Raw genomic sequence first — 15,703 nt, 5'->3', positions numbered from 1 at the left:
AAAGAAGAGAGGAGGATACAGGAAAGTTGTAAGAAAGGAAATAGGAAAGTGAAAGGTAGAGGGGAGGACAGGAAAAGGCGACTGCCGATTTCCCCCGGTCGGGTCAGGCCGGAGGTGCCGTCTACAGGAAGCTGGGGCCAAAGTGGTGTGTTGCCTCCGCCGAGGGGCCTTAAGGGTCCAAACGCTCGGCATCGGCTCAACCACCAGGATCCCCTTTTCCCCGGACACGGCGATGCCACGCACGGCTAAGCGCGGATGCTCGGGTCCGTGGTGACGCATTGTTCACCATCATCCCCCTGAGGGGATGTCCCTGCGGATGCTCGGGTTAACCCCGTGGTGTCGCCACTCACCAACGTCTGCATGCTGCAGACGCCTCCCTGCGGGGAACCTGAAAAATGAAACGCAGCAGCAGCGTAAGTACAAGAGAGGTCCCAACATCACAAGCAGCAGAGCTTATCCACCTCATGAGTTTCGTCTATTCAATGACCATCTGGCAGCATCATGCAAGTTTGGTTGGCTGACTGGTGGACTGATTGGATTAGTTAAGTGCACTGAGAGGAGGAACTGGGGCTTTTTTCAGCACAGTTGTGGGTACCAAAATAAATAAAGTGTATTCAATAGCACAGGGGAACGGTTCATTTACAGATTACATCAGTCTCGCTAAAACTCATGCCTGTTATTCCAACTCAACATATACAATTGGTTCTCACAGCATGATTCCAAGAGGAGGCTACTGACCATAAAACTGTATTTGAAACAGAAGCACATGGCCCTACTAGCTTTTTCGGCCGGTGCCGGAAAACGGACCTCTCAGTCTAATGCTGCCTTACAATAGCTTTCGTCTGAATAAAGCAACAGCATATGCAGAGTAGCTACGCTCATGCGAGTATAAACAGTGAACAGAAGGCAAGGACTGGACAAGTTTGAAGCTGCGCTTGGAGCAGAGAATAAGTGTGAGAGCTTCGGTGTCGTCAGTGCGAAGCTTTATGTGAGCGGGGGATAAATCCTACGTTTAAGCCACTGAATATCAAGGCGTTAGCCGTAATTGTATGGCACTCTGGAACAGCTATGGAGCTAAATTATAATCATTCCACAGCAGTAATATCGGTATTTAAGAGAAACTCAAGAGCACGGACACAATAAATCTACGGTAAAACAAAGTCATGTCACTAAATACTAGTGTGGTTGAAAGTTTGGTATATAATAAACTAACAAGTGCCTTGTGTATAAAAGCTTAATCTGAAAAGTTTTTGTGACAAGATACAGATATACGGAAATGTGGCATTTGAAAATGAATGCCGTCAGCCATTTGAAAATGAATGCCGTTGGCGCAGTCCATAGGTCATGCCGAGCACAGCATGCACTACAAACCAAGCCTCTTGCCGTCACTTTGTGCCACTCAGTACTTCACATGGTTCTGGCTGAAACGCACCACATGCATTCACAGTTGTGAAGTTAGGCGAGGACAGAGTGTGCTTTGAAGAAAACTGACGCCTAAGACAGAAGGTATGCAGAAAAGATGTGAGGGCCTGCAACCCGCTACTCAGGTTTGTCCTTTTAAAGCATGAAGAATCTTTGGATGTGTGGTTTGGTTTGGTTTATTGGGGTTTAACGTCCCAAAGCGACTCAGGCTATGAGGGACGCCGTAGTGAAGGGCTCCGGAAATTTCGACCACCTGGGGTTCTTTTACGTGCGCCGACATCGCACAGTACACAGGCCTCTAGAATTTCACCTCCATCGAAATTTGGCCGCCGCGGCTGGGATCGAACCCGCGTCTTTCGGGTCAGCAGCCGAGCGCCGTAACCACTGAGCCACCACGGCGGGTTGAGGTACCAAATTTTTGGTTGCAGTCTGAATACTTTTGGATATATGTAACAGAAACAATAACAGCAGCTTAAGCATGAAGATAAACATTTTTGCAAAGCAGAGCCATGAAAAGAGACAGATGGATTTCACAATAAATTTATTTCACTCATTTATTTCATATACCTCAGGGCCACAAGCATTATAGAGGGGAGTGGTAACAAAAAGAATTATAGAAATGAATAGTGCAACAAAAGAAATTGGTATAGTACAGAAATAGATGGCTCCTAGTTACACAATATTATCAATACAGTCTTGAAGCACTGGTTATCAACAACAGTAGCAGTTAATGTGGAAAGATGATTCTATTGTTGTTATATTGTCCGCGAACAACCTACCAGGTACTAAAGGAGAAACAAATATTGGGGGTTTGGAACAGCGATAACAATAAACTTTAGTTTGCAGGGTAACAATCTGAAAACAATTCGTAGAATAACAGCACTGTGCTCACTGAAAAAGTTGAAGCGACAATAAGAACAAACTGCAGTTGGCCTGTATAGACAGACTACGGTGTACTGATGACAAAGAAACCAAAACAAAAGCTTTTATAAACTAGAAAGGCAAAAAAAATAAAGCACAGGTGTCGCCATCAGTGGTAAATTTCACAAGTAAAACGCATGCATCGACACCAATTTAGGCGGCAACTTGTACTTTTCGGTAAGGGTATCACGAGCTTGATTTGACTGTAAAAAAACTTTTAAACTCAAATTCCTCAGCAATAAATGCACTGTTTGCTGCCGCACAAACGCCAACATAGCCAAGAGGAACCGAAGAATCAATATTTACTAAGAACAGTAATTGTATGGACTTGCCCTCTGTGTCCTTTTAACACAATACTTTCAGTTATTGCTTAGGTGAAGAAGCTCACGGTATGCTGAGCTTCGAATCGTAAAGCATTGAGGTCCCAAAATATTTCTTCCCTGGTAGAGAGATGTCAAAGAGTGCCATTGGAGAGGCACAAAAAACCTAAAAAGACGCATCAGAAAACAAAGAGCGGCACTTGGGATACAACGCCTGCAGGATCATTGCTTCCTTGCGAGGCCTGAAGGCATAGCGCTTGCTGCCTTAGCCTTTCGGCCCAGCTTGGTGCAATTCTGGCCAATCCAAGTTAACATTCTAGAAGCAGCATAGCGCGGAAAATTGCATTCATATCAAATGGCACTAATGGCAGACATAAAATGGAAACTCGCAGTACATCACTGAAATTATCTCTGCATTGAAAACAAACAAAAAAAAAGATTCTCCACACACAAGTAAGTTTTTTGATAATTACAACTGCACAAACAGTGATAAACTGCACTGCCTATCTTATAGTAGCTCCCCAACAGTCCTGGTCGCAGGCAAGTTCTTTGACACACTGTGTAAATGCCATAATAAAAATTCCATTCCTACATGTATAGGAGCTCAAAAGTGCTTCTTGTGGAGGGAAAGCACCTAAAGAGTGGGTCTGCGCAACTCTACATTGTAGACATGGAAGTGTTGTCTCCAGACAAGGAGATCGTCAATATGGGGAGAACCTGCAGAATGTAACCACTAAAACGTCTAGCAGAGTTTGTCATCGTTAATGTTTGAAAAAGGAACTAAGACTTCGTGGGACTGTGATTTTCCTAATGCGTCTTTTTGTGCAAGTCTAAAAGGCGCTTCGCCCTGAACACTTTTGGGCAAAAGCAGCACTGGAATGGTTTTCCACCCTTGTGAACTTGGTGCATATGTCTCTCAAGGTTCCCTTTTCGTGCGTAACTCATGCTGCATAGCTGGCACTTGAATATCCAAGGATCACCATCGTGGTATAAGAGGTGCATCAGCAGGTCAGTTTCCTTCTTGTATACCTCGCCACAGCGGTCGCACTGGTGCAGTTGGCTGCCTGTTCGTTTATTCCGGTTTCCGGTAGCCGGTCCTGCAGCACGAAAGACAGACTACGTTCAATAAAACAAAGGGCCCTCATAACAGCTCACCTGACACTAGTGACAAGCTAGAGAAAAAGGAAGGCAGTTTTATACAAAGAGCCATGCCTGCACATGTGATGTCAGATGCAACAGACAGACTTCGAAACAAACTCAGTTTTGAAACAAAACTTTCCCATGATATGTGACACAGCACACTGTGACTAACCCAATGAACACAACGCAACACAACACAAGGAACATGGGAGCCAAATCTCCCACGTTCATTATCCTGCACATCGGAAGAAAGTTTGCAAGGCATTGCTGCTGAAAAAAAAAAAAAAAATTCTTCACAAGCCAAACCACAGCTGTTTAGAAATGATGCCCATATGCTCAATCTTGAGGTCCCCCTATTCTGTCTCACAGATGGGCTCAACAAAGTCACTTTTTTTGGGTTTTTTCGCATACTTGCCATAAAGGCATAATTTCAGCTCGCTGTATATCAAAGAAAATCTCGTAAGGTGTTTTCATGCAGGAACCGGAGAAGGCTCCTGCTCTTATTGTTGTCGCTTAGCCACTTGGAAAAATCCTCCTCCCTGGTTGCTGTTATAATCCCGATTCCTGTAAAATTCGTGTCAGTGAAGCCCTTGTCCCTGCACAAGCGCACAGAAGGTGACGAACATCCACGTCTGCAGCTGGTGTGGAACACAGCAAGAGATGCTAAACTATTTCGGCAGCATCAGTAATGTCAGACAGATCAAAAAACACAAATATTTGTCATTTTATACAAGACCATGATAAGCCAGTTTCAAGAGTATACTTTGTCAACAAAGCAATAAATGCAGGGTTCAGCTGACAGCAGTTAAAATGGTACTGGTTAAGACACATCTTTTTTAATGTGACTTAGCTGCAAGAAAAGCTGTTGGCACTGCTCATCCAGGGTAGGTTTTACCAAAAATTACAAGCAAAGCAACTAAAAAACTAAAAGCAAGAAAGTAGACGAAAACACCGAATCAGAAAAGTTCAACTACATGCACGTAAGCACAATGAGCCAATAGGACAAGAGAAAAAAATTGTCAACACTACAGCACAAGCAAGACCAAATACAGAAAAAACATTAAGCATGCATTGTACTGCACGTTGTTCATAATGGAGGCATCAGAGTTCAGTGGATACCTCAAAGCAACATGGATGCAAGGTGCCTTGTATTCTACAAAGTAACCATATCTTTCTTCACACCATCGTGCTGTTTTCTGCATGCAGACACGATGTTACTAACACATTTTTTACACTGCCCATCATTCATGTTTCAGAGGCCTGGCTGGAGGTCATGGTTCAGCGAGACGGGGTACAATATTCCTGACTTTGTGTGCATACACCAGATACGGAGATCAATGAATAAGCTATTTCACAGGCTATGAACATAAAGCTCCTGGGTCTGCGTCAAGTTGGAAACAGCAGCTCTGAAATATTCTTCCTCTGGCATCTTGTATTCTTTAGTGTGCGACTGCTCATTCTGACACCTGTAAAACGAAACACAGCAGCAGAGTAAGTACAAGAAAAACTTCCAATACCGTAAGCATCACAGCTTATCCGTTCATGTGCTTTGTGTATTAAATGACCATCTGGCGGCCTCATGTAGGTTAGGTTTGGTGAGCTGATTAATGAAATGCACTGGGGGAGGACCCAAGGTTCTTTACAGCATAGTTATGGGTAACAAAGCACCGCAAATGCGTTACCTAGCACAGATTAACGTTTTATTTGCAAATTATGTCAGTTTTTCTACAGTGCCTGTTCCTGAGACTCTGAATATACAACACACTCGCACTGCACGTTTCCAAAAAATGGAGACTAATGACCAATCAAAATTGATTTGCAAGAGGCTAATTTTTATCAGGCTACTTTTTTAGCCAGTGCTGGAAAACAGACCACTTAGCCGAAGGCTGCCCTGCAGTGGCTTTCATCTCTATAAAGCATCAGCCCATGCTGAGTAGCTCAACTCATTTGAGTATGAACAGTGAACAGAAGATTAGGCCTACATGCCAGAACTCAAACACTACGTGTGCATGTGCACACAATTTAACCTGGTTAAACTGCATCTGTCACAAAGATTCTGACACAGAAACTAATTATATTAAGGCTTGTCTTAGCAACTTTATACGTCTAGAAAATATAGCATAAAGTGGAATGCAAAAATAACTAGTAATTTTTTCTGACAGGAATGTGAAGCTGTGCGAGTTAGCTACAGATAGAGATCGTACATGCTAAGGTTGAACTTCCAAAAAATACGCCATTCACATAAAACAAAGCGAAAAGGATTTGACAAATGCTAACACACAGAAGTAACTTCCCACTTTTTTTTTTTGCATAAGCCACAAGACAAGTTTTTCCCTTTTCATACCTCTTCCTAGACAGATAAATTTAACGAAACGAAGACAAAGAGGGTAGCCAGAAAGATGAACATCTGGCCTGCTACTCTGCACTGGGGAAGAGGAGGAGGAGAAGAAAGAGGGTCACGATGGGGGACGATGTGGTGAGGAGAGAGATGGGTGTATGTGCATGCACATTTGATGGCATCACAACCGCAAGTAGAGGTCCATGTCACTCAAGAAACGGGAAAAGGCTCGCATTGCCTAGGCTGCTTACCAACTCTGCGGCCAAACGCCTAGCAGTAAGTCCTCAGAGAGTGGCCTGCTGTCCAAACACTTCAAGGAAGCAGCCAACGTTAGTCTTTTGAGCGCATATACTCAACAAAACGCTAGTACATGCTCCACAGTATCGGTTATGCCACAAGTGGAACCCTCCCGGGTATACGCACGTCCAATTAAATATAAGTACTTTCGTGTGAGAGCGACATCTAAACCAAATCTATGCATCAAGCATTCATGAGGACGTGGAATTCCATGCGGTACCCAAAATTTCATACCCGGATCCAGCCTTTTCAGGCGGATGTGCCGAGTGTCTGGATGGGCTCAGTATCTTGCCGTCGCACTCTTCATAAAATCCGAGCGAAGGCAAGTGGTATCCAGTCTTGAGAAACGCAAGACTGTATGGAGGCCATTGAAAAGAGCGCCCTTTGCCTCAGCATCGGCTCTGCCATTTCTATCGAGCCCGCAGTGTCCAGGAGTCCATTGAAATACTATTCAGTGACCTTTTTCTTGAGCAGATGAAAGGAGCTCAGTGATCTCTATTGCCAGAGACTGGTAGGCAGTGTAGCATAGAACATTACAAGAAAAGGGTTTTCTTGCAGCATTTTGTGAACATACTTAAAGAGCTTTATTGACCTTAATACAAAAGTTCATCAGCCAGCGAGAAACTTTCCAAAATGTACCAGTCTCGAGAACGGTTAGCCTGACTCAGTTCGCTTTTGCGCCTTTAATGTTCTTGTTGGCAGAAGCCCAACAAGTTTTACCAGCAACATGTACCGAATATGCCAGTTGCTGTCTTTTGCTGAAAGCTTTGTTCCGATGGGAAGTAACGTTTTTCACAATGCCACGATAACAATTCCATTTCTGCATGTATAGGAGCTCAAAAGTGCTTCTTGTGGAGGGAAAGCACCCGAAGAGTGGGTCTGTGCCACTCTACATTGAAGACGTGAAAATGTTATCTCCAGACAAGGAGCTCGTCAATGTGGGGACAACCTGTAAAACGTAACCACTTGGGTGGCTAGCACAGTTTGTCATTGTTAATGCTGGAAAAAGGAACCAGGATTTCGTGGGATTGTGGTTCTCCTAATGTGGCATTTTGTGCAAGTCTAAAAGGTGCTTCTCCTTGAACACCTTTGGGCAAAAGCAACACTAGAATGGTTTTTCGCTCTTGTGAGCTCGCAGCATATGTCTCTCAAGGTAGCCCTTTCGTGCATAACTCATGAAACACAGCTGGCACTCGAATGGCCTAGGATCACGATCATGGAAGATGAGGTGCATCGTGAGGTCAGTTTCCTTCTTGTATACCTTGCCACAGCGGTTGCACTGGTGCTGTTGGTTGCCCGCTTTTTTATTCTGGTTTCCGATGACTGGTCCTGCAGCGTGAAAGACAGAGTATGTTCAATAAAACGAAGGGCCCCGATAACAGCTCACTTGACACTAGTGACAAGCTAGAGACAAACAGACTTTGAAACAAACTCAGTTTTGAAACAAAACTTTCCCATGATTTGTCACACAGCACACTGTGACTAACCCAATGAACACAACGCAACACAACACAATGATCATGGGAGCCAAATCTCCCATGTTCATTATCCTGCACTCCGGAAGAATGTTTGAAAAGCATTGCAGCTGAAAAAAAAAAAAAAAAATTCTTCACAAGCCAAACCAAAGCTGTTTACAAATGAAGCCCATACACTCAATCTTGGGGTCTGCCCCATTCCGCCTCTCAAATGGGCTCACTTTTTTTTTCCGCATACTTGACATAACGGCATCATTTGGGTTGCTGTATATTAAAGGAAATCTCGTAAGGTGCTTTCATGCAGGAACCGGAGAATTCTCCTGTTCTTATTGTTGTTGGTTAGCCACTTGGAGAAATCCTCTTCCCTTGTCGCCGTTATTCCCACTTCCTGTAAAACTCGTGTCACTAAAGCACATGCCTGCACAAGTCCACAGAAGGTGGCGAACATCCACCTCTGCAGAAGGGCCACCCCAGCCGTGATTGTTCTAAGGGGTATCTCCCTCCTATAATCTCGTTAGATAATCAGGGAGGAGGAAATTTCTGTGGGGGAATTAGGGTACACGCACTCTTCCTTAAGGATGATGCTAAGATGGGTAGAGCAGGCATTTCAAAAGGAAGCCTGGTGCAGATGCATTAGTGTTTGCAGCTTGGTGTGTAAGACTGTCTACTTTTCTATGCTCAGCCTTCTCAGCATCGTCTAGCGCCCAGTGTATCCGGATGCGTACCCTTGTTCTCTTGTTGAGTGCATGACCTCCAGAAGTATACATAGTATCTTTTTCACTCTTTTCCATTGTTTTATGGCGACTAAAAGTCTATATAGATATGGGCTTCTCTTATATAGACTCTGCCACTCGCTCATATGCACTGCATTAGTTAGAAGGGCACTGAGGACGATTTGAAGTCAGCGTGTATCAAAAGATTGCTGCATTCGAAAGACAAAGGCGCTCCTTCCATTGAAAATGAAGATTAGAAAAAGGCCAAAAATGAAATGTAGGTGCCACCACCACTGGTCGATTACAAAAGTAAACTACATGTGCTGACACAGTTTTTTGGACGCAGATCTCAGAGGCCAGGCTACACTGGCATTCACTTCCAAATAGTGACCACGGCGACCTTTCCTGGGTTGACATCCAGGATTTTGAACCCAGCAGCCATAAAGTCTTCACAATAAAACACAGCAGTGCCCGACTCAAATTGGCGCACCACTGATACTTCAATCTTGGATTGGAAAGAATACATAACACATAATGCAAATAAGATATTTGAAGGTTTTGACAGAAAAAAACTAAAAACTAAAAGTAATATAATTAATACAGCAGAATGTGTCCTGCTACTGTAAGAAAGCAAGTAAGAGCAGAAAATCCCAGCTTGCAACTAAATGCACAGAGGAAGAGATGCTAAACTGTTTCGGCAGTATCAGTAACTCAGGCAGATCAATAAACATGAACATTTGTCATTTATACAAGACCATGATAAGCCAGATTCCAGAGTACACTTTGTCAACAAAGCAATAAATGCAGGCTCCAGCTGACAGCAGTTAAAATGTTGCTGGTTAAGAGCCATCTTTGAATATCTGACTTAATCGCAAGAAAAAGCTGTTGGCACTGCTCATCCATGGTAGGTTTTACCAAAAGTTCCAAGCAAAGCAACTAAAAAACTAAAAGCAAGAAAGGAGAAGAAAACACCGAATCAGAAAAGTTCAACTACACGCAGGTACCCACCGTGAGCCAATAGGACAAGACATACACTGTGGACACTATAGCACAAGCAAGAACAAATACAGAAAAAACATTAGGCACGCATTGTACTGAATGTGGTTCATACCAGAGGCATCAGCTATTAGCGGAAACCTCAAAGCAACATGGATGCAAGGTGCCTTGCACTCTACAAAATAACCATATTTTTCTTGCACAGCCGTGCTATTTTCTGCATGCAGACAAGATGTTACTAACACACTTTTTTACACTGCCCACCATTCATGTTTCAGAGGCATGGCTGGAGGTCATATTTCAGCAAGATGGGGTACAATATTCCTGACTTTGTGTGCATACACCGGATTCGAAGATCAATGATTAAGCTATTTCACAGGCTAAGAACATAAAGCTCCTGGGTCTGCATCAAGTTGGAAACAGCAGCTCTGAAAGATTCTTCCTCTGGCACCTTGTATTCTTTAGTGTGCGACTGCTCATTCTGACACCTGCAAAACGAAACACAGCAGCAGAGTAAGTACAAGAAAAACTCGCAATACCATCAACATCAGAGCTTATCCATCTCATGTGCTTTGTGTATTAAATGACCATCTGGCGGCCTCATGTAGGTTAGGTTTGGTGAGCTGATTAATCAAGTGCACTGGGGGAGGAACCGAGGTTCTTTACAGCATAGTTATAGATGTCAAAGTGCAGCAAATGCGTTACGTAGCATAGAGGAACGTTTTGCTAGGAAATTATGTCAGTTTTTCTAGAGTGCCCTGTTCCTGCAACTCAGAATATACAACACGCTCGCACTGCGTATTTCCAAGAATTGGAAACTTATAATCATTAAAACTGATTTGCAAGAGCACGTATCGCGCTAATTTTTTAGCCTGTGCTGGAAAACAGACCACTTAGTCTAAGGCTGCTGTGCAGTCACTTTCATCTCTATAAAGCATGAGCCCATGCTGAGTAGCTCAACTCATTTGGGTATGAACAGTAAACAGAAAATTAAGCCTACGCGCCAGAACTCAAACACTACGTGTGCATGTGCACACAATTTAACCTGGTTAAGCTGCATCTGTCGCAAAGATTCTGACACAGACTAAATATATTAAGGCTTGTCATAGCAACTTTACACGTCCAGAAAACCTAGCATAAAGTGGAATGCAAAAATAACTATTAATTTTTTCTGATACGAATGTGAAGCTGTGCGAGTTAGCTGCAGATAGAGATCGTACATGCTACGGTCGAACTTTTAAAATATACGCCATTTACATAAAACAAAGCGAAAGTGATTTGACAAATGCTAACACACAGAAATAACTTCCCACTCTTTTTTTTGCATAAACCACAAGACAAGTTTTTCCCTTTTCGTACCTCTGCCAAGACAGATAAATTTAATGCAAGGAAGACGAAGAGGGTAGCCAGAAAGATGAACATCTGGCCTGCTACTCTGCACTGGGGAAGAGGAGAAGGAGAAGAAAAAAAGGTCACAATGGGGGATGATGTAGAGAGAAGAGAGATGAGAGTACGTGCATGCACATTTGATGGCATCACAACCACGATTCAAAGCCTATGTCACTCAAACGCGAAAAGGCTCGCACTGCCTAGGCTGCTTAACAACTCTGCAGCCAAGCGCCTAGCAGTAAGTCCTCAGAGGGTGGCCTGCTGTCCAAACACTTCAAGCAAGCAACCAATGTTAGTCTTTTGTGCGCATATACTGAACAAAATGCTAGCACATGCTCCACAATCTCGGTTATGCCACAAGTGGAACACTCCGGGGTGTACGCACGTCCAATTAAATATAAGTACTTTCGTGTGAAAGCGACATATAAACGAAGTCTATGCATCAACCATTCATAAGGACGTGGAATTCCACGCGGTACCCAAAATTTCATATCCGGATCTAGCCTTTCCAGGCGGATGAGTCTAGTGTCTGGATGGGCTCAGTATCTTGCTGTCGCACTCTTCATAAAGTCCGAGAGAAGGCAAGTGGTATCCAGTCTTGAGAAACGCAAGACTGTATGGAGGCCATTGCTGAGAGCGCTCTTTGCCTCAGCATCGGCTCTGCCATTTCTATCGAGCCCGCAGTGCCCAGGGGTCCATTAAATACTATTCAGTGAACTTTTTCTTGAGCAGATGGAAGGAGCTCAGTGATCTGTATTGCCAGAGACTGGTACGCAGTGTAGCATAGAATATTACAAGAAAAGGGTTTTCTTGCAGCATTTTGTGAACATGCCTAAAGAGCTTTATTGACCTTCATACAAAAGTTCATCAGCCAGCGAGAAGCAACTTTTCAAAATGCACCAGTCTAAAGAATGGTTAGCTTGACCCTCTTCGCTTTTGCGCCTTTAATACTCTTATTGGCCGAAGCCCGAGAACTTTGACCAGCAACATGTATTGATTATGTCAGTTGCTGCCTTTTGCTGAGAGCTTTGTTCCGATGGAAAGTAATGCTGTTCAGAATGCGACGATAACAATTCCATTCCTGAACGCATAGGAGCTCAAAAGTGCTTCTTTTGGAGGGAAAGCACCTGAAGAGTGGGTCCGTGCCACTCTAGATTGAAGACATGGAAATGTTGTCTGCCGACAAGGAGCTTGTCAATATGAGGAAAACCAGTAAAATGTAACCACTTAGACTGCTACCAGCGTTTGTCATCGTTAACCTTGGAAAAAGGAGCCAAGTCTTCGTGGGATTGTGAGTTTCCTAATGCGTCTTCCTGTGCAAGTCTAAAAGGTGCTTCTCCTTGAACAACCTTTAGGCAAAAGCAACACTAGAATGGTTTTCCACCCTTGTGAACTCGCCGCATATGTCTCTCAAGGTTGCCTTTTCGTTCGTAACACATGAAACACAGGTGGCACTGGAACACCCAAGGATCACCATGGTGGTAGAAGAGGTGCGTCAGCAGGTCAATTTTCTTCTTGTATACGTTGCCACAGCGGCGGCACTGGTGCTGTTCGTTGTCCGCTTTTTTATTCTGGTTTCCGATGGCCGGTCCTGCAGCGTGAAAGACAGAGTATGTTCACTAAAACGAAGGGCCCCCATAACAGCTCACTTGACACTAGTGACAGGCTAGAGGATAAGGAAGGCAATTTTATACAACAGCCATGCCTGCACATGTGACGTCAGATGCAACAGACAAACTTCGAAACAAACTCAGTTTTGAAACAAAACCTTCCCATGATTTGTGACACAGCACACTGCGACTAACCCAATGAACACAACGCAACACAACACACGGAACATGGGAGCCAAATCTCCCAAGTCCATTATCCTGCACATCGGAAGGAAGTTTGCAAAGCATTGCTGCTGAAAAAAAATAAAAATTTCTTCACAAGCCAAATCAGAGCTGTTTAGAAATGATGCCCATATGCTCAATCTTGAGTTTGCCCTCTTTCAGTCTCAAAAATGGGCTCCCTTTTTTTGTTCACATACTTGACATATTGGAATAATTTGGGTTGCTGTATATTAAAGGTAATCTCGTAAGGTGTTTTCATGCAGGAACCGGAGAAGGCTCCTGTTCTTATTGTTGTCGGTTAGCCACTTGGAGAAATCCTCCTCCCTTGTCGTCGCTAGTCCCAATTCCTGTAAAATTCCTGTCACTGAAGCCCCTGTGCCTGCAAAAGTCCACAGAAGGTGGCGAACATCCACCTCAGCAGAAGAGCCGCCCCAGCCCTGATCGTTCTAAGAGCTACCTCCTCCAATCTCGTTAGATAATCAGGGAGGAGGAAATTTCTGTGGGGGAATTAGGGCACACGCACTTTTCCTTAAGGATGATGCTAAGATGGGTAGAGCAGGCAACAAAAGGAAGCCTGGTGCGGATGCATTAGTGTTTGGAATTTGGTGTGTAAGACTGTCTACTTTTCTATGCTCAGCATTCTCAGCATCGTCTAGTGCCCAGTGTATCGGGATGCATATCCTTGTTTTCTTGTTGAGTGCATGACCTCCAGAGGTATACATAGTATCTTTTTCACTCTTTTCCATTGTTTTCTGGCGGCTAAAAGTCTATATAGATATGGGCTTCTGTTATATAGACTATGCCACTCGGTCATATGCAGTGCATTAGTTAGAAGGGCACTGAGGACGAACTGAAATCTGCGTGGATCAACAGATAACCGCATTCGAAAGACAAAGGCGCTCCTTCCACTGAAAATGAAGCTTAGAAAAAGGCCAGAAATGAAATGTAGTTGCCACCACCACTGGTCGATTACACAAGTAAACTACAAGTGCTGACGCAGTTTTTTGGGTGCAGATCTCGGAGGCCAGGCTACACTGCCATTCACTTCTAAATAGTGACCACGGCGACCTTTCCTGGGTAGACATCCAGGATTTCGAACCCAGCAGCAATAAAGTTTTCACAATAAAACACAACAGTGCCCAACTCAAATTGGCGCACCACTGATACTTCAATCTCGGATTGGAAAGAATACATAACACATAATGCAAATAAGATATTTGAACGTTTTGACAAAAACAAAATAAAAACTATAAGTAATATAATTAATACAGCAGAATGTGTCCTGCAACTGTGAGAAAGCTTGAAGTAGAGCCCAGCATCCCAGCTTGCAACTAAATAAACAGAGCAAGAGATGCTGAACTGCTTGGGTGGTATCAGTAATTTCAGGCAGATCAATAAACACGAACATTTGTCATTTATACAGGACCATGATAAGCCAGTTTCCAGAGTACACTTTGTCAACAAAGCAATAAATGCAGGCTTCAGCTGACAGCTCTTAAAATGGTACTGGTTAAGACTCATCTTTGAATATGTGACTTAATTGCAAGAAAAAGCTGTTGGCACTGCTCGTCCAGTGTAGGTTTTACCAAAAATTACAAGCAAAGCAACTAAAAAACTAAAAGCAAGATAGAAGAAAACACCGAATCAGAAAAGTTCAACTACACGCAGGTACCCACAATGAGCCAATAGGACAAGAGACAAAAACTGTCGACACTATAGCACAAGCAAGACCAAATACAGAAAAAAACATTAAGCAAGCATTGCACTCCATGTTGGTCATAATAGAGGCATCAGCTTTCAGTGGATACCTCAAAGCAACATGGATGCAAGGTGCCTTGTATTCTACAAAATAACCACATCTTTCTAGAACCGTCGAGCTGTTTTCTGCATGTAGACACGATGTTACTAACACACTTTTTTACACTGCCCATCATTCATGTTTCAGAGGCCTGGCTGGAGGTCATGCTTCAGCAAGACGGGGTACACTATTCCTGACTGTGTGCATACACCAGATTCGGAGATCAATGAATAAGCTTTTTCACAGGCTAAGAGCATAAAGCTCCTGGGGCTGCATCAAGTTGGAAACAGCAGCTCTGAAAGATTCTTCCGCTGGCATCTTGTATTCTTTAATGTGTGACTGCCGACTTTGACACCTGCAAAACAAAACAAACCAGCAGAGTGAGTACAAGGAAAACTCCCAATACCATCAGCATCAGAGCATACCCATCTACAGTGCTTTGTGTATTAAATGGTCATCTGGCGGTCTCATGTAGGTTAGGTTTGGTGAGCTGATTAATCAAGCGCACTGGGGGAGGAACCAATGTTCTTTACAGCATAGTTAGGGGTATCAAAGTGCAGCAAATGCGTTACGTAGCATAGAGGAACGTTTTTCTAGGAAATTATGTCAGTTTTTCTAGAGTGCCTGTTCCTGCAGTTCAGTATATACAACACACTCGCACTGCACATTTCCAAGAAATGGAGACTAATGACCAATCAAAATTGATTTGGTTTGGTTTGGTTTATAGGGTTTAACGTCCCAAAGCGACTAAGGCTATGAGAGACGCCGTAGTGGAGGGCTCCGGAAATTTCGACCACCTGGGGTTCTTTAACGTGCACTGACATCGCACAGTACACGGGCCTCTAGAATTTCTCCTCCAAAGAAATTCCAGCCGCCGCGGCCGGGATCGAACCCGCGTCTTTCGGGTCAGCAGCCGAGCACCATAACCGCTGAGCCACCGCGGCGGCCCAAAAATTGATTTGGAAGAGGCTAATTTTTATCAGGCTACTTTTTTAGCCAGTGCTGGAAAACAGACCACTTAGTCCAAGGCTGCCCTGCAGTGGCTTTCATCTCTATAAAGCA

At 43.7% G+C, this 15,703-nt stretch overlaps 1 long non-coding RNA gene across 1 annotated transcript; it reads right to left on the bottom strand.

The window, feature by feature from the left end:
- Positions 1 to 1,946: 1,946 nt before the first annotated feature.
- LOC149371034 (uncharacterized) lies at positions 1,947 to 15,308 on the bottom strand. Its single transcript, XR_016286524.1, has 2 exons — positions 7,700 to 15,308; positions 1,947 to 3,760 (listed from the first exon to the last, which is right to left on the bottom strand). It is a non-coding gene; the product is annotated as an uncharacterized LOC149371034 (long non-coding RNA).
- Between the last annotated feature and the right edge of the window lie 395 nt (positions 15,309 to 15,703).

Source organism: Amblyomma mixtum, chromosome 1, assembly GCF_055824585.1.
Source record: "Amblyomma mixtum isolate Tamu chromosome 1, ASM5582458v1, whole genome shotgun sequence".
Classification (NCBI taxonomy): Eukaryota; Metazoa; Arthropoda; class Arachnida; order Ixodida; family Ixodidae; genus Amblyomma; species Amblyomma mixtum.
This window is presented reverse-complemented; position numbering and strand designations above follow the sequence as displayed.